The sequence below is a fragment of the Vicugna pacos genome, chromosome 6, assembly GCF_048564905.1.
Source record: "Vicugna pacos chromosome 6, VicPac4, whole genome shotgun sequence".
Taxonomy (NCBI): domain Eukaryota; kingdom Metazoa; phylum Chordata; class Mammalia; order Artiodactyla; family Camelidae; genus Vicugna; species Vicugna pacos.
Window position 1 is genome coordinate 51,116,820 of NC_132992.1, and position 24,329 is coordinate 51,141,148.

Here is a 24,329-nt window from a genome sequence, read left to right on the forward strand (position 1 = left end):
AATTAAGGAGAACTCAAATTTTTTTGGCCTGTATACTGAAAGAATGAAGATACTGTCAAATGAGATGATGAATGCTGCCAGGGGAGAAGCTTTGGCTAGAAAGATCAGGAACTCGATTCCATATGAAATGATTTGAATTATCTACTAAATATCCAATTGGAGATGTCTTAAAAGCAATTGAATTTATGGGGTCAGAACATGGGAGTGAAGTTTGAGCTGTAAAAAAAATGGGTGTAATCACTGACCTATAGATGGCATTTCACATTATGAAAATGAACTAGTTTATCAAGAAAGTGAGTACAGTTTGGGAATAGATTCGCACCTAGGACTAAACCTCAGGACACTTCTATTTTAAGAGATTGAGGACAATAGGAGGAATTTTCAGAAGTACTAAAACAAAACTGAGTTAAAAAAAAATCCAGGAGAGTATGGTGTCATTTTAACATTGGGTATATTTTGCACAGCACATTAGGCTTACATTTTTGATCATATTTAATCACTAACTTTGTCACTTAAAGAGTTGCCTTTATGCTTTATACTACCATATTTAAATACAGCTTGTAAGTATTAAAAGTATGAGAGCGGTAATATTTTTGTTTTATCCTAAAAAATTTAACTAAATTTGATGAAGAGCTGTTCAGCAAATATGTACATGAAATCTGCCATGAAAGTCAAATGACCCCTATAATGCTACTCTTTACTAAATCATGTATTAGAATCCTAGTTTAGAACACTTGTAATTGTAAAAATACACTCATACAAGAAGGTTATGGAAACTAAGACAAATGTAGTCAAACTTTAATGTATAGTACATCCTCAAAAAAAGTATGTATTTTATGTGTTTTTTTAATGTAAAAAAAGACCTCTTGCAAAAGTATAGATAAAAAGAAGTCACGATGGCCACAAACAAAATAGACATGGGAAAATAAACTTAATGAAACAAACTGAATTGCCAGAGAAAATATTTTGCAGAAGACATATCTGATAAAGGACTATTATCCAAAATCACAAAGAACTGTTAAAACTTAACAGTAAGAAAACAAACAACCCCATTAAAAATTGGCAAAACCTGAAGAGTTGTCTCAGCAAAGAAAACATACAGATAGCAAATAAGAATATGAAAAGATGTTAAACATCATGTCATTAGGGAATCAAAAATTAGAACAAGATACCACTCATCACCTATTAGAATGGCTAAAATCCAAAACACTGACAACACCAAATGCTGCCCAGGATGGGGAGCAACAGGAAGTCTTATTGCTGGTAGGAATGCAAAACAGTACAGTCACTTTGCAAGACAGTTTAGCAGTTTATAAAACTAAGCACACTCTTACCATAGGATCTAGCAATTGTGCTCCTTGGTCTTTACTCAAAAGATTTGAAAACTTATGTCCACACAAAAACCTGTACATGGATGTTTATAACAGCTTTATTATTAAGTACAAAACTTGGAAGCAACCAAAATGTTCTTCAGTATTTCAAAGGGAAAAATTCCATTCAGCACTAATAAGAAATGAGCTGTTAAGAAGTGAAAAAAAAATGGAGGAATCTTAAATGTGTATTACTCAGAGAAGGGAGCCAATCTGCAAAGGCTACATATATACTGTAGGATTCTAACTCTATTACATTATGGAAAAGGCAAAACTATGAAGACAGTAACAAAATCAGTATTTTCCAGGGGTTGAGAGAAGGGAGGTGTGAATAGGCTGAGCACAGGAGATTTGGGGGGCAGTGAAACTATTGGGTTGACACTATAATGCCGGATATATATCCTTATGCATTTGTCCAAACCTAGGGAATGTATAATGCTAAAGGTGAACCTTGATATACAATATGGACATTGAGCGATCGTTTTTTGTCAATATAGGTTTATCAGTTGTGACAAATGTACTTTTCTGGTGTGGGATGTTGACAGTAGCTGTACCTGTGTGGGAAAAGGGAATATATGGGAATTCTCTGTCCTTTCCACTCAAATTTGCAGGGAAACTAAAACTGAAACTTTAAACCATAGAGTGTATTTAAAAATAAAAATCAATCAATAAAGATAATCCCCTGGTACAGTGAGATTTAAATACACGAATCATAGAGTATTTAAGCTGTTTTATATAAAAGACCTCTCAAACAAATGGGCTGTTCATAAAAGTTTTCACAGTGAATTAGCTGGAAAGATTGTCAAGGATCATAGTTTTTAAAAAAGTAATTGACTAAAAAAATAATACTTCTACCTATTTAAAAATCTAATTTGAAAAAAAAATCTAATTTGGATGAGCAGTATTTAGAACCGTCCTATTCCCTCTGCTGTATAAAGAAAGGAATATCAGCTGTACCTTTGAACACTTGTTTTTTTACTTCCAACTACTGCTTTCCAAATATGTCACTGCCCATGTGCTGGATTCCATTATTAAATTAAAAATGTAAAATGGATGCTTTTCAACAAACATCACTATTCAGACTACAATAAAATGATCCAGGATTTGAGCTGATTTAAATGTACATGTTCATCTAATTCTTTTTTTTTCCTTTCTGCTCTATAAGTGTACTTTAATGACATTACGCTTATTTACACACCATGTTAGGGAAAACTAGCATACCAACTAGTTGCAGTAGTAAATTCCAATCACCCATAAAGCGCGTCTTATTTCCTCTGACATAACTAATTACTTCACTGAGTCATTGAGCTCTTTTAGCTAAATATGTCACATGATTATTTTTTCATTGTGTTCCAGGCGCCATTTGAAGTTTCAGATTTCTGACTTGAATGGCATATATTCCTCATTCGTATTTCTCAGATATCACTTTTCTTAGTCTCAAACAAATATGATATTCACCTATTGAAAATACATTTGCTCCAGTTTAAATAAAGACATATATAATAGAATGTAAATTTTGATCGTGTGTAAGATAGAGTTGTCTTATAGTTGGACAGGCTTATTGTCAAGAGTGCCATGATACAGAATTTTGTCCAAGACAAGGATAAGATGGGCTATCTAGTAATTTATAAAGTGCTGTTTCAAATTTGAAACTAGAAAACAGGCCCCCGGGCTAGCTTGTTTAGAGTTAGAGATGTGTAGATTGATGGCTTAGACCCGGTTTAACTGGTTACAAATTCTGGCTTGGGAATTAAAAGATTCCACTGGAAAATCTTGATCAAGCTCTCCTAATACCAAGATTTCTTACACATATTTTCATGGTTCGTTCTCCAGAGACGAAGTGCGTCCTTTGAAACAGAGAGCATCCTGTGGCACTGGGCGTGGAAGCCTGTTGAGTTCCAGATGCTTTTTCTCTCCTGCTGCACTGTATTCTCTGCCTAGATTAAAGCCTATCACTAGGACACCCTGAGAAATCTTGTAAATCTTTCTGTTACCTGTGAAATTGTTACAGGTGGATTTAGGAAATAGAACTAATAATTTCTTTAGTGTTGAGCTCCAAATACATCCTCTCCTGGTATTAAATGTCCTTGAGAAATAAGATACAACATTTAAAAAACATGTGAATACATACACAGAAATTCTATTTTTCAATCTAAAATATATTGGAATCAAGAATTAAAGTTCCATTTTCTCCATTAAGCAAACAGTTAAAAGCTTGGGCTTTGGATTATATCCCAATTTCAGTTTGGCTCTGCCCCTTATTAATTCTGTGACCTTGCGTAAATAATATAGTATCTTTGTGCTTCAGCTTTCTTTTATGTAAGATGAGGATAACAGTAGCATATAAATTCTAAGGTTGTTTTGAGGACTAAATGAAATGATCAATTTGAAGTCTATAGATAAATGCATCATAGGATTCATTGTTAATAATTCCAGCCCTAGTTGGAATCCTATAATATATGTAGACAAAACTGTTTGCCTCAGCAATTAATTGTATGTTCTCTTTATTATTTTCGAGTTATTTCATTCTCTCCTGAAGTCAGGAAAAATGGTCCTTCAGAGGAAGTGTTCAAATATACAGGTTTGCAGTCCTACCATGAACCAAAAAGTGCTGAGCCAACTTCTTTATGAATTAACTGATTCTGGGGTTCCATACATAGATTAATTCAATTTACTTTATCCGCACTCAGTTATCTACCGTGAATATCTAAAATAGTGACAGTATACGTGTACTGTGTTTTTGACACCAACACCTTAAGATTACTAAAGGAGTATAAAAATTCTTAAATAGGGGATGTATATTTTGCATTATTTAAGCACAAATTGGCCTTTTAGAGGGATCCTATTGATTATTCAAGTTATCAAATTTGAATGTTGAAATTAATTATTCAAATACCACATACAGTGAATCAAATATATATACAAACACTGTATTTCTCAAAAAATCCACAACTTTTTGTAATATAAAAGTGCATAAGTTTTCATTAAAAACTGGCACGTACTATTTTAACCCTAGGTATTATCACTCAATTTTATCATGCTCCTCTGGCCCTAACTCAGAACATTATATAAAAGATGCCTATTGTGATTCCATTTAAAAATATAAGATACGTTATGAATAGCTTTTAAGTTTAAAAATAGAAAAAAAACCATTAAAGACGCAGTAGTATATCTGTTTATAACAATTTGTAGGAAATCAAAATGATAATTTTGAGAAATGTTATAATTTCATGTTTAATACATTCTCTTATATAAATTTAAAGGAAAAAAGTGATAAGCACTGGATCCACACTATGATTAGAGCCAGGTTCAAAATAATTGAAAAGGCAAAAATGGTTAAGATGGTAAATTTTATATTATGTGTATTTCAATTAAAAAAATAATTTTAAGAGATTTTCATTTCTGCCTAGGATATAAATGCCAGAAAGAGTTTCACTACACTTTTACTACAATCAAAATGCTGGATAATCTACAAAGTTCTAATTCTTCTAGACACCATCAGAGGGCTAAAGAGATGTATCAGGTAAGTAGCCTGAAATCTAGAAAAGACAGGTATGTCTAATGAGAGGTAGGATGAAGCAACTTGGCTCATATGTGACAGAACAAATGGGGAGAGACAGTGAATCATTGAATGCCATACCGAAAAAACAAAAAAAACAACAAAAAAAGGAAGATATCTGGAAAATCCCAAATTTTAAAAATTTTACACAAACACTTCTAATCCCTTAGAGAATGAGCATATTTCAGAGAATATTTATTTATTTATTTATTTATTCATTTATTTATTTATTTATTTATTTTTAGGAACCAAGATTTTTAATACAATTTTTAAAGGTTCTGCTCTGTCTATAGTTATTACAGAATACTGGCAATATTCCCCATGTTGTACAGTACATCCTTGTAGTCTCTTACACCCAATATTTTATATGTCCCACTCCCTCACCCCTATGTTGCTCCCTCCCATCCCCACTGTCGACCACCAGTTTGTTCTCTGTATCAGTGAGTCTGCTTCTTCTTTGTTATATTTACTAGTTTATTGTATATTTTAGATTCCACATGTAAGTAATATCGTACAGTATTTGTTTTCTCTGTCTGACTTATTTCACTTAGCCTAATACCCTCCAAGTCCATCCATGTTGCCACAAATGGCAAAATTTTATTCGTTTTTATGACTGAATAGTAGTCCATTGTGCACACACACACACACACACACACATACACTACATCTCATATATTCATTCATCTGTTAATGGACACAGGTTGCTTTTATATCTTGACAATTGTAAATAATCCGGCTATGAGCATTGGGGTACATGTATCTTTTCAAATAAGTGTTTTTGTTTTTTTCAGGTATATACCCAAAAGTAGAATTGCTGGGTCATATGATAGTTCTGTTTTTAGTTTTGTGAGAAACCTCCATACTATTTTCCATAGTGGCTGCACCAATTTACATTCCCACCAACAGTGAACAAGGGTTTCCTTTCTCCACATCCTCACCAACATTTGTTATTGTGTCCTTTTTGATAATTGACATTCTGACAATTGTGTGAGGTGATATCTCATTGTGGTTTTGATTTGCATTTCCCTGATGATTAGCAGGTTTGAGCATTTTTTCATGTATTTGTTAGTATCTGCATTTCCTCTTTGGAAAATATCTATTCAGTTCTTCTGCCTCTTTTTAATTGAGTTTTTTGTTTGTTTCATGTTGCATTGTATGCTTTTAAATGCATTATTTTAAAAGTTGTGTTAGACTGCTTAATCAGTTATAGGGAAATTTGTACATTTAAGGCTTATAATAGAAAACAAGAAATTTCTCAAATCAGTGATCTAAGATTCCACCTTAAGAATCTGAAAAAATTAAAAAAAGCAAACCAATACCAAAGAAGGTAGAAGGAGGGATATTTTAAACATAAGTTATCAATGAATTTGATAAAAGCAAAACAGTAGAGAATTACTGGAATAGTAAAACTGTCAACTCAGATTTCCATATCCAGTGGAAACATCTTTCAAATTACCAGTAGACATACAGTATGTGAAATGAAACCAAACTCTGAGTTAAAGATGACTTAACACCAAAGACATAAATAGTTTCCACATACAAAGAAACATAGCTGTAATTCTCAATCTAAAATGGTAAGGAGACTGTGTATAAATAAACAGCTTTATTTTATTCACTATTTTATCCTTAGTGCCTAGAAGGGTCCCTGATAAATCTTAAGTGCACAATAACATTTTGATAATTATAAAGGAGTAGGAATGCTGTTTCCCTCTTCTGGAGAATTCCTTTGATAATACTGTAACAGGAGTCTCATCCTCTCTGTGGAGCTAATTACTGGATTGAACGTTACTGTCCAGAACTGTCCCCAAGGACACCTGAAGTCTAGTCAAAGGCACTGCTCTTTATCTACTTGTCACTGGCAGGACCAAATGCTTGAAATAACAATAAATGGCTGACCAGGGGTCATTGTTTAATTGTCTTCCAAATTCACAAATTATAAAATTTGTTTAACAGGAAAACTATTAACCTCACCAGGAATAGAATTGTTTATGTCATCATAGAAATGATTAACCTCTGGATCCTTTTCTTGTCCAGGTCTTGATAACTGTGCATAAGTGGTAAGAACAGTGTTTATAATGAGAACCAAATAGGTTACCAAAAGTTTAGAGCCTTTATATTTCTTTGACACTTTGAATCTCTGTTGTAGAAAATGACAGTTAAATTCAAAATGCTAAGTATTTTATTTATAAGAAGACTGGGGTGATTGTTTTTTGCTTTAGTTGAAAATATATGAAGACTGCAAAATTCTGTAGGACAGAGTTTGGCAAATTTGTGTGAATATAAATCACTTCAAGAATCATTTAAAATACAGATTCTGTCTTAGTAGTTTGGGAGAAAGGCTTGAAACGTGCCTTCTCTAATAATCTCCCTGGTGATGGCAACGATGTTGGTCTACTGGGCCATACTTTATAAACCAACAAGCTAATTACATCTTGATTATTTAAATGATAGCAACCTGTAAGAATACAATACATTCAAAGATAAGGGCATCATGAAAGGGACAGTATAGTTAAATTTGTTCCTATTTTTTTCTGGCCTCACTGCCCTTGCTAAACCACACCTATAGTATGTCATTGTTACTTGGAGAAGGACTTGCTGCCTAATGTGCATAGAGGCCAATACTATGGCACTGGCTTTTGAGAAAAGGAAAAGCTTTATTGTGAGCTCACCCGGCAAGGAGACAAAAGGCAGGGCTCCAAAGTTTCTCCTTGATCTGGGTTTGCTCTTGGGTTCGGTCAAACTTCTGTGAATTAGAGGAAGATGCACTGGTATGTGGAAGCACTGTGGGGCAAGTTTCCCCTGGAGGGCTTTGGAACTTGGCCATTTATATTGTAAGGTAAGATAAAGGGGGCTTCAACACCCATCTTCCATGACAATGGGCCCTTTGCATCTGAAAGGGTTCCACAGTTCAGATTCCAGTATTGTCCTGCTTCTTTGGTTCTGTGGCCTAGAGAAACACTGGTTCCGGGCGTTGTTTGAGGTCAAAATCTTCTCCTCTGCACATACTTTGGCTGTGTGACTTGTGTTTTTTTTTTTTTTTTTTCTGTTGTCTCTGCAGAGCCACTCAGTATCTTGTTAGAAACAGGTTAGAGACAGTTTGGGACTAGTTTGGGGCTGAGGACACTAAAGGGTTAGTCTAGGTAAGATGTCTGACTGCGTTCACGAGGTAAAGATAAAAAGACGTCAGGAAGGACCCTGTGATGTCTGTTGTGGGCAAGTTGCTAGATGTTGGCAGCCTGTACTTGGTGATTGATTATTATATAAAGACCAGTTGGAGAGGAATGATGATCAGTTAAGCTTTAAAATTCAATATCCAGTGGAAAGTTTAATATAGAAGTCTGGAACTCAGCAAGTTTTCCAAAGTACATATTCTAAGAAAATAATGATCAGGGACCTGTAGTCAGGAAGAAGCCTGTCTAGTGTTTAATCAAGCTGAGGGGAATGTTAAGGCTGTCTTTGTCAGCGTGTGTGTGCATGCTCACCAAAACGAGACATTTTAAACTAAGGGGAAAGAACCTCAGTGGGGAGGGAGGGTTCCACTGGAGTGATTTTTCAGAAAAGCAAGATGGGATAGAGGTTTAAGAATTGACAGGAAAATAACTATTTATTTATTTATATTTGTGGGGAACGGAGTGAAAGCAATTGCCAATATTGTCCATTTTATATATAAAGGCAGGAAATAGAGGAAATTAACAGTGATGAGTTGGTCAAAATTTTAGCTTTATAGTAATATAGACTGAAGTGTGATCTAACTTAAATAAGCTATTTCCTAACTCCTGAGCTAATGCAGTATGAGACAAAGGGGTTTTAAAGGAGAAAGGAGAGGGAGAATTTTGGAGCTGGACAAGTTTTCAATGGCTGGAGTAGGGTTAAGAAGCCCTAGGACGTGATGGAAGAGCAAGTAAGTAAGGGGAGGGAATAGTAATAAAAAATGAGGGACAGTATTATTGATTCATTCACCATGTGTTAAGACCAAAATGTAACCAGACTAATATGCAGGACACAGAGGCCATGAGTGAAATAGACAAGCAATGGACAAGAGATTATGCAAACTAAACAAAATAAAACATTTAGTTACACTGGGCCAGGTGCTACCTAGTAGAAGATAAAAGACAAGTTTTCCCTTGAGCTGAATGTTGTACCTCCTCTTCCTAAAAAAAGGGGGAAAAATTGATTAAACTAAAAAAAGCCCCTCATGGTTTTAAAAAAAATATCTGACCAAATCCCTGATGTCTCCTTAAGCCTTCTTTTGTGTACAGGATCAGCACAGACCACTGAGTCTGCACATGAAACCTTGGAATGAAAAAAAAGCACAAGAGCTAGCTTCCTTCAGTTAAACTATTGCTTTTCCCATTTCCTCTTTCTTGTGCTTCAGTGAAGTAAAAACAGGTCGCGACTAATTCAGGAGACCAGAGTTTGATCCTTCCCTAATTGATGTGTAACTTTTTGCAAATTACCTAGCTTTTAGTACTTCTGTTTCCTTATCTGTAAAATTAGGGGTGGGCTAGAGTGTTCTCTGAAGGCAACTTTCACATCGAAACACTATGGTTCTTGCTGTCTACAAATTAGTGCTTCCATGTTATCTTGTTTTAAATTGAAGTATAGTCGGTTACAATGTGTCAATTTTTGATGTACAGCATAATGTCCCAGTCATGAATATACATACATATATTCATTTTCATATTCTTTTTCATTAAAAGTTATTACAGGTATTGAATATAGTTCCCTGTGCTATACAGAAGAAATTTGGTTTTTTTACCTAGTTTTATACATGCTGGTTAACATTCACTAATCTCAAACTCCTAAATTTATCCTTTCCCTAGTAACCATAACATTGTTTACTATGTCTGCGAATCTGTTTCTTTTGTAGATGAGTTCATTAGTGTCCTCTTCTTTCTTTCTTTCTTTCTTTTTTTTTTAATTAACATCTCACATATACGTGATATCATATGGTATTTTTCTTTCTCTTTCTGGCTTATTTCACTTAGAATGATGATCTCCAGGTCCATCCATGTTGCTGCAAATGGCATTATTTTATTCTTTTATGTCTGAGTAGTATTCCATTGTATAAATATATCACAACTTCTTTATCTAGTCATCTGTTGATGGACATTTAGGTTGCTTCCATGTCTTGGCTATTGTATATAGTGCTGCTGTGAACATTGAGGTGCGTTACCTTGAGTTAATCTGCTTTGCTAAATATAGTACTTGTACCTAAGAACTATGAAGACTACAATGCAATAAGTTGAAATTAGGCTGTAAATCTTTCAGTCCTCTTGCCAACCAGTGTCTCGACCAACAATCACCAGGAATAAATTTTTTTCTTCTTTTATGTTCAGTCTTCTAATCTTGACCAAAGTTACAAACTCACCTGTTAAAACCTTCGCCACCTGAAGATTTTAATTGCCATGGAATAGATGAGACAATATTTTCTACTGTTATTTTTTTAATTAAACATCTGATGAGTATAAAGTATCAAAATTGTGTAGTAAACAATATGAATATCTCTTAAGGCTGGTAATAGTTGAACATAAAATCTTCTACAAATTAGCTAATCAGACTAAAGAAAACCCAAGCCAAACAAAACCATTAACAGATTAACATAAATCAGCAAATACGTCTTGAATGTCCTTTGTAACACAAAATCGCAAAGTGGTTATTTAAAAATAGATCCAAGAATAAATCCAGAGGAAATTTATGTTCTTTAGGAATGAAGCAGATAAGTTTTAACTTTGTGAACATATTCAACAAATAAATGTTTTATTTCCAATTGGAAAAGCCACTGCATCTGTCCCTGTAGGTCACAGAGCAGTGTGAGTGGCACAAAGGCAAGACAATAAATCTTCAGAAACTAGTTGATGAGGACCATAACCTTATTGACCGTATGTTTAGAAGAATTAAAAACAAGGCATTCTCATGGGAGAAAGTGAAGTAAATAATTTGGTGGAAAAGTCCAAATTTTTTTCTTTCTAAATTTCATTTAATACCATGATGTAAATTTCAACCTTGTAGAATTTAAAAAAAAGATTACTATCTGAACCTTTTAGAAAGAATTTTAATAAAGATGAGCTAACCTAATAGTATAGCAGAGAACAGTTGATTTCAGCTGCAATTTTTATAACTTAAGTCTTTCCATTTTTTGCCTTTGTGTTTGTAACAATCATTTACAGTGAACTTGCCACTCAATTTGTCTTGAGTTACTTTGTGTATAGAAATGCACTGACCTTTCAGTATTGTCAAGTTGTGTCTGTGAACTTTTGTTAGCATAGCCACCTGTTTAGTATCCTATGTTGTCTTATATTAGAAAAGATTGTGTGTTTAGAAAATGATTGATGAGAGCAAAAAAAAAAAAAAACCTCCAATATTTCTTTGAAAAGCTTATTATGGAAATTCTAAAAGAAAAAGATTTATAAACAGTCCTGGCATTTCCACAATGTGCAGGGTATTCTAGAACCTATGGTGAAGGCCTGGATATATAGGACAAGGACAACCTTGTCCGAGAGACTCATCTTCCTTTTTTTCATTCGGTGGGATCTCATTTCAGAACTGTTCTATTAAAATCAATGCTTCTCAAACATTTTGTATCCAGATTTTTTTCCTGAAATGTTTTACTTCACCTGCTGCCTGCTTGACACAGAATATGATGCATACAACTTGGCTTCTTTGAGGTAATCCAGGGTTTTATTAATTTAGAGCTGTCCCACAGTGCATTAGCTCCCCATGGTGACAGGGAAACCCTTCACTGAATGTCCCCAAGCCGAGTGCCGCTTTCTGATGATGTTCTTGCTTGCTTGCTTTAGTTCTGTAACTGGATTCTCTCCATGGCATGTCTTGGCCTCTTTAAGACTATCACTTTTCATTTCTTTCAGTTATTTGCAACCAGAATGGCTATTAATAGTGTCTAGCTCAAGACCAACTAGGGTAGACATAAATGGCTCTCTTATAAGGAAAATCCTTGAATTTGTTGCACATTAGCTTTGCGTAAGTGTAGGCTTAAAATGGTGATTAAAAGCACGTGCTCTGGAACTAAATTGCCTGATGCAACTTCTTGCCCTGTCCAGTAGTTACGTGAAATTTGTCAAATTACTTAACCTCACTTCTCCTAGTTTTACTTATCTATTCAGGTCTTCTGCCCAGTTTTTAATTTCTTTCTTTCTTTTTTTTTTTTTTTGCTGTTGGGTTTTATGAGTTCTTTATACATTTTGAATATTATCTCTTATCAGCTACTTGGTTTAAAAATATTTTCTCCCTTTCCTTGGGTTGCCTGTTCACTGTGTTGATTGTTTCTTTTATAAAGTGCAGAAGCTTATTATTTGATGTAGTTCCATTTATTTATTTTTGCTTTTGTGGCTTGTGCATTTGGTGTCAAATCTAAAAATGTATTGCCAAGACCAATGTTTTCTGGTTTTATGTTCTTTGTTTTTTTTGTTTTTTGTTTGGTTTTCAGGTGTTATATTTAAGTGTTTAATCCATTTCAAGTTAAATTTTGTGAGTAGGACAAGATAGTGGTCCAATTTCATTCTTTCATATGTGAATGTCCAGTTTTCCTAGCATCATTTATTGAAGACTATCTTTTCCCTATTGAGTATCTGTGGCTCCCTTGTCAAATTTTAGCTGACTGTACGGGATTTTGTTGTTATTTTGTTAATTTGTTTTAACCAGTTCTCATAGTCTTAGCCTCTTTTTTGAAGTATGTATTCTATTTATCTTACACTATTTTTTTTTCTATTTGAGCCATCTTCTTTGCATTTATCATTCCTTGAGTATATAGAGATTTTTTTTTTAATCCATGGTTAGTGTATTTCATCCACTGTGAAAAATCTTTGTTCTTTATCTCTTCAAATCTTATTTCTATCCCATTCTTTCCTTTCTTTCTGGGACCCCAAATAAACATATGTATAAACTTTTTTTTAACCACATCACACATGTCTTTACACCCTTTTCACATTTTTTCCATTTTGGTCCTTTCTGTGGGTCAGTTTGCTTGTGATCTATTGATCTATTTTTTTAGTTCATTAATATTGCCTTGTACTGTGTCTAATTTATTTTTAAATCCAATTATTGAGTTTGTATCAAATATTATTTTTTTACTATAAAGTGTTTGATTCTTTTGTTTAAAAAATAATTGTCTGATGAAATTTATTTTTTTTATCTTTTCCCTCCATAGCCTTCTCTATTTTCTTCAAATTCCTGTTTGAGGACTGTAATATGTAGCTTACATGTGTGTCATTTCAGTTAGTTTTTCTCTTGATCTTCCACCACATTATAGTGTTTTTTTGGAATTCCTAGCAGTTTACATTTCAATACATGATATCATTATTTATTGGTGATATTATTTTTTTCTAGTGAGTATTCCCTCTCTCCTTTGTGAGGCTGATGGGGGAAAACTTATCAGTTTAACTCAATCAGATAGGGAGCTGAGACAGAACTGGGGTTCAGTTTTGGTAAGAACTGCCCTACCACTAAATTTCTGCATTGCTTGTGGCATAGAACATCAGGACATCCAGCTGATATCTTGGTGTATTAACCAGGATACCTCCCCCTTATAGGAACTAAACTCAAATCTTTGCCTTCTCTATACGGGAAAACTCTGCTCTAATTTTCAGAGGTCTGAGGTTAGCTCTTTGACCTTCCATGCTTTGTTGCTTTAGAGTTGAGTAAATGTCTTAAGGTATAAACTGATTGTGTGTTTGAAGCCCATCATTTTATCACACCAATTTTGCCATTCTAGGTCTACAAGACCATTAAACATTCCCCTGATTCTGCTGGTTCCCACCTGTGGTCTTCTCTCCAGATAAAGCCTAGACTCTCATCCATTTGCCCTCATGAGAACTAGAAATTGCTTCCAAAGAAAAAGCAGCTAGCTGCTGATCTGTGGTTCTCACTTATCAGGAATTTTAGTCCTTCTTATTCCTCATTGCTTCAAAAATTTCTGATGCTTTTAAACAGACACTTTAAAAACAAAGATATATTGGCCTTTTCCAGGGTGTCTGCTGAATACTGCCATTCAGTCAGGAAATAGAAATCTGTTAGCATTATTTTTAATGAATATATACCATCATTTGGGACCTCGGGCAGGGCCTGTGGCCCAGTTCTGATCTAGGTCTTCTTAACATCCAGTATTTCCTGATCCTCCTTTTCATTTCTCTTTGCATGAAATTCTTTAAAATTAAATCTATTCATGTCATTCTTTTTTTTATAGTTATTTAGTTAAAAAGTCCATGTTTCAAAAATATTATTTAACAACGGTGACCCTTTTCTAGGCATTGACTTCAGTGCTGCAGGTTCAAAGCTGAGACACGGTCTCTGTACGCTGTGTCCATAAACATGGTGACTGTTTATCATCTCGCCATAGCCAGCGTTGCTTTCCCCATGACTACTCCTCATTCTTCAGCATACCAGGATTTAAAATTACATATTTGTTTTCTGAAGGTACTGAACTCATTTTATCCCTGCTCCTTTTATAAATAGACCATCATTCCCCACTTACATATAAAACACTTACTCTTCCTAAAGATTCTGCGCAGTTGCCAACCCAATGAACACAACTCTAGACCACATCTCTTCCTCTCATCTCTCTGTATGCTGATTAGGGAAAATGACTTCTTTCAAAAAGATAATTGATTTATCACAAATATTTAAGACTGGTTAGTCAAAAACTCCTAAATAATTAAACTGTATACATATATACAGTTTGTAATTTGCATCAAATTCCATACAATAATTAGAATAGATTCTGAAGGAATAAATGGGGGTCATATTTTTGACAAGTGTTAGTTAAATCCATTATGTCTTTGGTATAAAGAAGTTCAAGTCATACTTGGTAAATCATGACCAATTACCAAAGATGGCAAAAGTTGTATTTTCTTAACATTTTTATGTAAAATATTTATTTGTAACCATATATTTAAATAAATGGTTCCATTGAGGTGCAAATTGCACTGAATACTAGCTTCTCAGGCAAAAACAACTCATCTTCAATTAAGATGTGGATTACTCTGAAACTCATTTGTGAAAGTTTTTACCCATTAATTTAAGGATCAGCTCATTTACTACCACAGTAATAACTTTCCCTGTTTTAAGTATCATATATTTGTATAAAATCAAATATTATCTGCAATACAAATATCTCTGTCCTTAATTAAGTGAGTTTTATGGGTTAAGATTCTAAGTAATGAAAATTTCCAGGCAGAAAGAAGCTAATTTCAAAGAATATAGTACAAAATGTATGTCCTTAATATTTCATTGCATCAAATAATTTGGGGGAGCGCACTTCAGAAGCGTATATTCAGTGTTTCTGTGCCATACACAAAGGAGTAACTGGAGCCACGTGTTACGTAGGTGAATTAAGGTTCATTGGAGGAGATTTAAAACAGTAAATGAGCAGAATACACATTATTTCCTATTACATATACAGGGAGGTGTACTTAACGCAGGCATCAGTGAACTGGACACCATGGAGAAGGCTCCAGAATAGGGAATGAATCCACATAAAACTCTACATATTTATAGGAACATCAGGGAAGGAAACATCTGGAGGACTGGGAGCTTCTTAGTTGAAAAAGCGGACTTACTAGAGAGGGGAAATTTCTGAAGGTTGGCTTTTGTACCAGCTTGTGTTTTTACTGAAGTAACTCAGGTTTGCTGAGCCAGTTTCTTGCAAATCTACTGCAAGGGGAAAGCAGCAAGACTTTAGGGGATTTGAGTTTCTCTATCCTCATTCTAATCTTGATTGAACCCTAGATTTCATTTTTAAATATTCTAAATTGCAGTTTTTAATGACTTCACAGCATGGAGTTGTATCAAGTAAACAAGCACATGTATAAATATCTGTGTTTAACATCTATATCTCTTTAGGTATTTAGAATTAAAGTGTTTGGCTTACTTATTACTTTCAGTTCATGGAGGGTTAACCAGTTTATGAAGATAAATAATTTCCACTATGTATAAAAAAAGCGAAAAGGAAGCACTGTAATTAAAATCTACTTTGGAGATATTTTTAATAAGGAGAAATTCACCATTTAAGAATGGGATATAAATAGCAAATTAGACCCATTTTGGAAAGAGAGGTGTGGAAGCTTTCCTTGAGATTGTTTTAATGCATGGTCAGCCCAGTTTCAATGAGTTTTAATGAAATGTGTTATACTTGAAGAAGACTTAATCATATTGGGTATGGTTTTCCTTATTTTTGAAGTGCAATCACCTTCCTGGGAACATAGGACTAAATTATAGAGATTGTGTTTTCTTATTTATAGGCAGGCACATAGATTAGAAAGTCCCCCTAAATTGATACACACTTCCCTCCTCAGTTCTTCAATCTGGTAAAGCAAAGTATCCAACCTCAGCACCTGTGGAGAGAGCTCCAGTTTGCAAAAGCAATCTTTATAAAAGCGATCCTTGCTGGTGTTAAGATACTAAGAATTGTATATTCCAGGAGTTTGAAGATCTGAGAACTTTCAGGACTATGTGTATTAGTTGTCAATTGTCAGCTCCAGTTCCAGGTCTCTTCTCATGTTGGTGCGTAGAACTCGGAACTATTTACAGCATTTTGAGGCTGCTGGGAAGGCCCTGGAGGATGTTCTTAAAGATTGTGTAAACTGGTTGCTCTTTCAAGCCATTCTTTGGGAGTCTACATGGCTGCCAAATAAATACCATTGCACCTCCAGTGCTTTTTCCAGACGTGGAATGGATGCTTTGATTATTCGTCTTTTTGGTCCCACCTGAAAGACAGCAAATAGAAATATTTTTTCCTTTTTCTGCAGAGAATATTTATTTGGATATCTACAATAGATATCTGTTCTTCCAAGAAGAAGGATGGGCCAAGGATTGAATATAATATCGTTTATTTGTTACATGTGGGAACAATGAATAGTTTTAGCAGGAGAAGGCGATATATTGGATTTCTTTTTCTTTCTTCTTCTAAAAATATTTTCAGATCAATTTTGGAACCCCAGATTTTCCACCCGATGAATTTTAACTACCATAAATTTGCGTCCAGAATCACCACAGCTTTCCTATCCCTTAAGCTACCACAGGGATTTTTAAAAAATACCATGGGAGTTGTAAGGCCAGTAATTTGGAAAGTATCCTGCCATGCTGCATGTGCAGATCATGGATATGCAGTTACTCATGAGAGAAAATTAATAGACCATCTTAATGACCCTCTGATTTTCCCTGTTGTTCAAGCAGCTGACTCAGCCCCCAACAGCTATAATTAAACAGAGCAATCTGTCAAGGAAGATAGCTGCTCTTGTTAATTCTGTAAACCACCGTGTTGGCCTTTCCTATTGTGCGGTGTGGCTGACACCCCATCTTAAAAGCTTTCTGCCAAAGTAAACTGCCAGGGATCAAGACTAAACCAGCAGCCTGTGGAATGAAGCTGAAGATGCCGGTGAACGAGAGCATCACTGCACTATTTTCAGTTTTGCAACAGGCTGTCCTGGAGCAAATACAATAAAGAAATACCACGGTGTTTGTAAGTAAAAACAAACACCAACCAAAACCCCCAAGGATCCTGGCATTACGTTCTGTAGCTGAATCTCGTAAGAGATTAGTTGGAAGTTATTCTTTTCTAGTTCTGGGGATAGATGCTTCAAACAGTTTGTTTCTTTAAAGCTGTTATCAGATAAGTCAGATTCTCTTGTTAAATGAACACCTATTCTGATGTGCCCTCTCATCTTCCTGCCATACCAGATTATACCGCTCACATATAGACTACTTTGGTCAGGCAATTCCTCTATGTTTAAGGAGAACCAAATTATATGAACTATAGAACTAGTTGAATCTAGTAATAGGTCTAATTTTATGTGCATTTTTCACTACATATAGCAAAACATTATTTAGCACAGTCACTGTGTAATGTTTGTATTTGGTTTGAGGTAGGTAAATAGCAGTGGAAATCAGAAGGAAGTTAAATCCCTCTGATTAGGATAACTTCTGAGAATTCACACATTGTATAAAAATACATTGCGGGATTCATTTTGCTGTTAGTAATTTTATGATAGCCCTGCTTTTCTGATGGAGGATTTCACAAATAAAATGAACATTGTGAAACAAAGTTTTGAAAATACAAAATTATTGTGATTAATTTACATGCATTAAGAGTTCACCTCCATTGTCATTTTCCTTCTTGTCCTTTCTTCTCTGTGATATTTAAGCTCCCATACAATGACAAGTGGAATGCCACTTAGTCTTTTTTCTTCTACTACCATAGTTTGCCATCCGGCTATTAGTTAATTTCTATCTTCACTTTTGGCTGTCTCTAAAATCAAGAAAAATAAGGCAATTATTGGGCATAGGGATATGTTCCACATCTCTTGAAAGATTAGAACTCACAAGCAGAAACTCCAAATATTTCTCTCCATCTGTACAAAAGGTTTTGCCTGATTTCTGTGAAAAATTAGAATTTCTTTGCCTTGTCCCATTTTAGAGACATCCTCTTAATAAAAAAACATATTATTAAGGACATTCCATTACAGGAGAATAAAGCTAGTGGTCTAAATGAAATATGTGTGTTTCATACATTTTCACTGGCAATGAAACTGGACAGAAAAATCAATTTTAATGAACATTTTCTGGGCATTTCTGGGTCATTCTGATTGCACTTTGGTTGTGAGAGCTGGAAAATATTGGCAGACACAAAGTGACACATAAATTCATTTTTTATAAATAATTTTAGAAATACTGCATAAACTTTCATCTTTAGTAAGATAAATCCCCCATAAAGCAGTTTAATGCTACCTGATATCCTGACTGCCCAAGCAATAGATTCGGAGGAGTAGTGAGTGGCTTATTAGTTATGTCAGTGTGCACTTTAATGTTTCTTAAGTATTCTGGATGAAAAGAAATTTTTTAGATAAATTTCCCTGGAGAAAAAAATTATGTGAAAAACCCTTGAAAATTGTATGTATACTGCATTATAATCTCGAGTCGAGCATTTTACATTGTTCTCTGTGACCTTTTAAATGAAACATCAAAAGTGAGGACACTGCAGCGTTCAGAACCGTTATCAGTCCAAATGGTTTAGTTACTTTTCTATATCTCCAAATAGGTTTTGGTTTGTTTTCATCATTTTTAGACAACCTACTCTTTCACTGCTCCAATTTATGGCTATTGTTATGTAGTCACATAAAACTATTCTTTTCACCTTTTGGTGTTGGTTCACTTCCTTCTTAGGAATTTACAGGGTGTAATCTGAAACTGGCCCCCATAGTCGTGAAGATTGGGATGAGACAACAGAAAGAGAGAGACTACTCCAGATTGATAGGTGGCAGTTTTAATAAGCAAGGGAACTTATTTATTAGGCTTTTCTTGAACAGCCTCAAGACAACTAGACTTTTGTACCCACCTGGCAAATCTTAAAAGTTTATATAGAGGTGTTTACTGGGTTCAGTCACGTATACCATCCAGGTGGTCTCAACAACTTATTTCTATCCCTGGGCCATTTCCTTGGGGCAGCTTTTGGGAACTGGGAACACAAGAGGAATGCATATTTCAAGGATAGGAAAGAGGGTGGAGGGCTTCCAAATGCTCCCAGGTCAACCAGTAGTCAATTTCTTCTCAGTGATCTCCCCCAACACATGACATCACAAAGCAAAAATTTACAGTAGATACAGAAGATAAAGAGAAAGGAATCAAGGCTGCCACTTTGAGAAATCATCAATTCACAAAGGATGGCATCAAGAGAGAAAGGGAAAAAAAAAAAAAACGGAACTACAAAACTGCCAGAAAACAATGACTAAGTTGGCATTAGTAAGCCCTTACCTATCAATAATTACTCTAAATGTAAATGGTTAAGTTCTCCAATCAAAAGATAAAGAATGGCTGAATTGATAAACAAAAAATAAGGTCTAACTGCTTTATGCTTCCTACAGGAGACTCACTTCAACTTCAAGGACACACAGAGGCTCAAAGTGAAGGGATGGAAAAAGATATTCCATGCAAGTGAAACCAAAAGAGAGCATGTTAGCTATAATTATAGCAGACAGAATAGGCTTTAACTCAGTTGTAACAAGAGATAAAGAAAGCCATATATAATGATAAAGGAGTCAATTCATCAAGAGGACATAAGCTCCATAAATATATATGCACATAACATCATAGCACCCAACTATATTTTTAGATTTGATGCCAACTATACAAGCCACAAAAGCAAAAGAAAAAAAAAGTGGAACTACATCAAATAAGAAGCTTTGTATAGCTGAAGAAACAATCAGCAAAATGAAAAGGCAACCTAAGAAATGGGGGAAAATATTTGCAAACCATGTATCTGATAAGGGGTAATATCCAAAATATATATAAGGAACTCATACAACTCAATAGCAAAAAAAGCAAACAATCCAGTTTAAAAATGAACAAAAGACTTGAATAGATATTTTTTCCAAAGAAGACATACAATGACCACAGGTACATGAAAGATAATCAAAATTAATAATCATCAGGAAAATGCAATCAAAACCGTAATGAGACCACCTTACAGCCATAGATAGGCTACCATCAAAAAGTCAGGAGATAAGTGTTGGTGATGATGTGGAGAAAAGGGAACCCTTGTGCAGTATTAGTAGGGTTGTGAATTGTTCAGCCACTATGGAAAACAGTATGGAGTTTCCTCAAAAATGAAAAATGGGACTACTATATGATCCAACAACTCCACTTTGGGTATATATCTAAAAGAAATGAAATCAAAATCTTGAAGAGATATCTGCACTCTTGTGTTCATTGCAGCATAATTCACAATAGCCACAATAGGGAAACAACTTAAGTGCCTGTCAATGGATGAGTGGATAAAGAAGATGTGGTATACTGATAGAATGAAATACTATCCAGTCAGAGAAAAAAAGAAGTCGTGCCAATTGCAACAACATGAATGGACCTTGAGGGCATTATGCTAAGTGAAATAAATTAGACAGAGAAAGATAAATATGATATGATTTCACTTACATGTGGAATCTAAAAAAAGCCAAATACATAGAAACATAGAGTAGATAGGTGGTAGGTGGGGGAAATGGGCTCAAAGTTTGCTGTCACATTTCCAGTTATAAGATGAATAAATTCTGAGGATCCAATGTACAGCATGCTGACTATAGTTAATATTGTATTAAATATTTGAAAGTTGCTAAGAGAGTAGATCTTAAATGTTCTCGCCACACACACACAAATTGTAATTATGTGAGGTGATAGAAGTATTAACTAATCCTATTGTAGTAATCATTTTGCAGTAGATACATGTATCAAATTGTCACATTATGTACCTTAACATAATAATATATGTTGATTATATCTCGAAGCTAAAAGAAAAAATGAAAGTTATATTAAAAAATAAAAATAAATAAAATGCCTGACTAAAGTAATGCTTGATATATTCACTTAAAAAAAGAAACTACTCTTTTAAAACTTAAGTTATTAAGTTATGTCAGGGAATGGAAAATGGCTATGGAACCAATTGGGAAAGATTTGACACTTAGGAACACAGGTATCTTGAGGAATTTAGGCAGCTGTTAATTTTCCAAACCAATTCTTTTTTTTTTTTTTTCCAATTTCTCCAACTCTTGCTTTCCTTGGCTTCACAAAAGGAGTACTAGGGAAAAAAAAAAATACCTGTCTTTTTCATTAGTTCATGTCATGTGCTTATCCCTGGACTTTCGATGGGAAGGCACCTCAAATACGAAGCTACTAGATTCCCACTAATTAAAATTAGAAAAGAGATGTAATATAAGAAAGTGGGAGTGAATGCTGTGTGATCAAATATCAACAAGAGCATCCATCAACACATATTCACTGTTTCTGAGATAATGAGCTTAAAAGTATCAGATTGATATTTAAATAACACTTTTTGTTTGCAAGGGTGAGATAGCTAAATTTTATATTAATTTATCCATTGGCAGAGAATTAAAGAGAATACAAATGTTCTTTCACATCACTCCCAACAAGAATCTGTAAAATACTCTTCAAAATGCCTCTGTTGTATGTAGAGTATTTTACTGCTTACAAAACATTTTAACATCTATTATCTTATTTAAAGCTCAATACAACCATACGTTTAACAGTAAAGGCATTATTTTTCTTATTTTATAGATGATGATGACTTGATAATCAGCAAAATACGTAAAATGTGGAAAGGGCAGTCTTAAGAAGTAGGAAAAATACTGTCTCCTTTTTACAGTACTAGGGAAAAATAGCAAGTTGGTGCTGTGTCACAAGGGACCGTATGAGCAGCTAACATACTGTGTGTTTGCATTTACTGAAATGTTCATGCAAATGTGAGTCATAGTCAGTTGGAAACCTGAAGGATAGTTTAGCCAAAAAAACAAGTCTTTGAATAAAGAAAATATATGTTTACCCATAATCACCTGGATACATGGCACTTTGATTCTCTTTTTTAAATGAATTCCTTCTTGGCCAGCATTGATTTACTTAACCCCCTTGCATAGTTGTTATATTCTGTACCCTTTCGGCACCTTTATATGTCATAGTTCAATCAAAGTATGTTTCTGGGTAGTCTTTTCCATTTGATAAGACATGATTCAATTTGATCATGCTGTTGGTGAAAGTGTAAATAATTCCAGATATCAAGCCTAAATTCAGGTGCAAATACTAACCCTTCACTAATTAGTAAATAAACCAATTTCAAATCTTCCTGTAATGTAGGACTAATGTCAGAACATTCACCAATGTTCATAGAAAACTATTTTCGTTGATCCTTCATAACATAGAACCAAATACTTGTATTTAACTTTCAAATAGACATGTAACCGATTTTGTGTAGAGAAACTACCTTTCTGATCGTAAAATTTCATTTCTTAAGGTTTTCTAATCTCAAGATTAAGTTGACACAAAATGTTATTTGTCAAATCTGTGTAATTTATATAGAATAATGAACAATAATATCCTTACCACCCAGTTTAATTTGGAAGACTATTGTAATCATCTTTAAAGATTCTTTATTTCCTATTCCAACCCACTTCCCTTCTTCTTCAGAGGTACCCATTGTCCTAAATTTTGCATTTTTTCATTCTTTTACTTTATATTTCCTTGTAGTATTATCACATATGTTAGCATCCCCGGACACTTTCTTCATTTTCCATACTTTTAACTGTATAAAAAGCAAATTGTAATATATATACTCTTCAAAATACCTTTCCTTTTTTTCCTGAACATTTGTTCTGGTATTTTTGCTTGATGGCACTTATAGCTAAAATCCATTCATTTTTACTTCTGGGTAGTGTTCCATTGTATGAAGTTACTAATTTATTACCACTCCCCTGTTTCCAGCTATTTACTAGTACAAAGAGGAGTATTGTTAACATTTTTGTAGATGTCTCCTGGGGCACATATTCAAGAGACGTTCTAAGGTAAAATCCTAGGGCTGGAATTGCTGTTTCATTGATACTCACATCTTCAAATTTACTTGAAGAAGTCTGCCATAACTTGTGTTCTTGAGAAGCAGACCCTGGATAAAGAATCAGTTATGAGTAGTTTATCTGGGAGGCAATTCCAGAAGGAAATGAGATAAAAAAGGGAAGGCAGTCAATAAAGGATGTATTTTCAAGCAAGTTACCGTTATGGGCAACTGGAGCTTAATTCTTCTGAGAAATAATAATAACCAGTGGAGAATGTGGTTGAACCTCAGAGATGTCCAGCCTTAAGTGTGAAGAAGCTGGAGTATTTATACACTGACTCCTCTGTTATCAGTTGAGAGCTGCTCCGAGAGCCATTAATTCTCTAGGATTTCAGGCCTGCCCTGCATGCATGCCTAGGGTGAGTGTGAGCAGAGAAAAGACTCTCAGGTAAAACTATGCAGATGCTTGCAGCTGAAAGCCAAGCCTACTTACACTATAATAGTGAGGCCAAAAACGATAGCACAGTATCTACTAAATATTGATTTTCTACTTCTCCAAAGCATTGTATGGACTTTGCATAGCTACTAACATGTTAGAGATACTCACATTATAGCACATTGTCACCAACACTTGATATTACCAGACTTTTTTTCCTACGTTCAATCCATAGAAATGAAATGGTATCTAATTCCTTGACTGCCATCATTGCCCAAAGTTCTATTGGGCAGCACTGGTACAGACAGTATTTCCAAGGAGGTTTTCAATGGAGGTAAGGAAAGCAATGGGGCAGCTGGAGAAAGGATGTAAAGATTTTTATTTAAAGTAGAGACAACAATGTATGTATGTATGCTTTTAAGAATGATCTTGTGAAATAGGAGAAATTATGATGTAGGTAAAGTAGAGGAATCTTGGTGGAAAAATCCCCTTGATATTTTAAAAAGATGAGATCTAGTGCGCCAAGAGAGGTTGTTGTCCCCAATGAGGAACACAGACAGTTCACCCTAAAGAACAGAAGGAGAGTCCTCAGTTAAACCATCTGGGCCTTGATTTTTCTTTTAGGGA

The 24,329-nt window shown here is 34.5% G+C and overlaps 1 long non-coding RNA gene across 1 annotated transcript in view; it reads left to right on the forward strand.

Moving 5' to 3' along the window:
• The window catches only part of LOC140696915 (uncharacterized), a 187,593-nt gene that overhangs the window by 20,463 nt on the left and 142,801 nt on the right, over positions 1-24,329 (forward strand). The window contains exon 2 of the long non-coding RNA XR_012073586.1: positions 4,781-4,893. This is a non-coding gene — a long non-coding RNA (uncharacterized lncRNA). The remainder of the gene's footprint in view (positions 1-4,780; positions 4,894-24,329) is intronic.